General features: G+C 51.8%; 2 non-coding genes and 1 pseudogene across 2 annotated transcripts; all 3 read right to left on the bottom strand.

Annotated features, from left to right (window-relative positions):
• Nucleotides 1-86, bottom strand: LOC119348151 (annotated as a pseudogene; the record flags this gene model as incomplete).
• A 297-nt stretch (nt 87-383) lies between these two features.
• On the bottom strand, nt 384-502 carry LOC119348150. The gene has a single exon (XR_005168757.1). It is a non-coding gene; the product is annotated as a 5S ribosomal RNA (ribosomal RNA).
• A 297-nt stretch (nt 503-799) lies between these two features.
• Nucleotides 800-918, bottom strand: LOC119348149. Its single transcript, XR_005168756.1, has one exon. It is a non-coding gene; the product is annotated as a 5S ribosomal RNA (ribosomal RNA).
• Nucleotides 919-1,224: the final 306 nt, after the last annotated feature.

Raw genomic sequence — 1,224 nt, 5'->3', positions numbered from 1 at the left:
CCATCCTAGTACTACTCTCGCCCAAGCACGCTTAACTTCGGAGTTCTGATGGGATCCGGTGCTTTAGTGCTGGTATGATCGCATCCGACATGTTACCCCGGTCTTCGTCCCTTATCCTTGCCCCTCCCAGCTCCACTACAAAGACGATTGTACATTGCTTTGGCCGCTCCCTCTCAACTACGGAGACGAGTTTAACGCGGTTTCCACCCCTCCCTCTCAACCGCACCAGTGCACGCTTGCCGCGCCACAACGCCGACGCTGGACCCGTGAATCGTGAGCACCCAGCTATGACTTACCGCACTCGTGCAAAATAATAAAACACGGTAAATATATTACTTACGCGTGCGTTTTGTTTTGCAAGCGGCGCGAAAAAAATTAAAAAGGGAATGCAACACGAGGACTTCCCAGTAGGTCACCCATCCTAGTACTACTCTCGCCCAAGCACGCTTAACTTCGGAGTTCTGATGGGATCCGGTGCTTTAGTGCTGGTATGATCGCATCCGACATGTTACCCCGGTCTTCGTCCCTTATCCTTGCCCCTCCCAGCTCCACTACAAAGACGATTGTACATTGCTTTGGCCGCTCCCTCTCAACTACGGAGACGAGTTTAACGCGGTTTCCACCCCTCCCTCTCAACCGCACCAGTGCACACTTGCCGCGCCACAACGCCGACGCTGGACCCGTGAATCGTGAGCACCCAGCTATGACTTACCGCACTCGTGCAAAATAATAAAACACGGTAAATATATTACTTACACGTGCGTTTTGTTTTGCAAGCGGCGCGAAAAAAATTAAAAATGGAATGCAACACGAGGACTTCCCAGGAGGTCCCCCATCCTAGTACTACTCTCGCCCAAGCACGCTTAACTTCGGAGTTCTGATGGGATCCGGTGCTTTAGTGCTGGTATGATCGCATCCGACATGTTACCCCGGTCTTCGTCCCTTATCCTTGCCCCTCCCAGCTCCACTACAAAGACGATTGTACATTGCTTTGGCCGCTCCCTCTCAACTACGGAGACGAGTTTAACGCGGTTTCCACCCCTCCCTCTCAACCGCACCAGTGCACGCTTGCTGCGCCACAACGCCGACGCTGGACCCGTGAATCGTGAGCACCCAGCTATGACTTACCGCACTCGTGCAAAATAATAAAACACGGTAAATATATTACTTACACGTGCGTTTTGTTTTGCAAGCGGCGCGAAAAAAATTAAAAAGGGAATGCAA

The sequence above is a fragment of the Triticum dicoccoides genome, unplaced genomic scaffold (assembly GCF_002162155.2).
Source record: "Triticum dicoccoides isolate Atlit2015 ecotype Zavitan unplaced genomic scaffold, WEW_v2.0 scaffold86965, whole genome shotgun sequence".
Classification (NCBI taxonomy): domain Eukaryota; kingdom Viridiplantae; phylum Streptophyta; class Magnoliopsida; order Poales; family Poaceae; genus Triticum; species Triticum dicoccoides.
The sequence above is the reverse complement of the archived record's forward strand: the minus strand, read 5'-3'. Positions and strand labels throughout refer to the sequence as shown.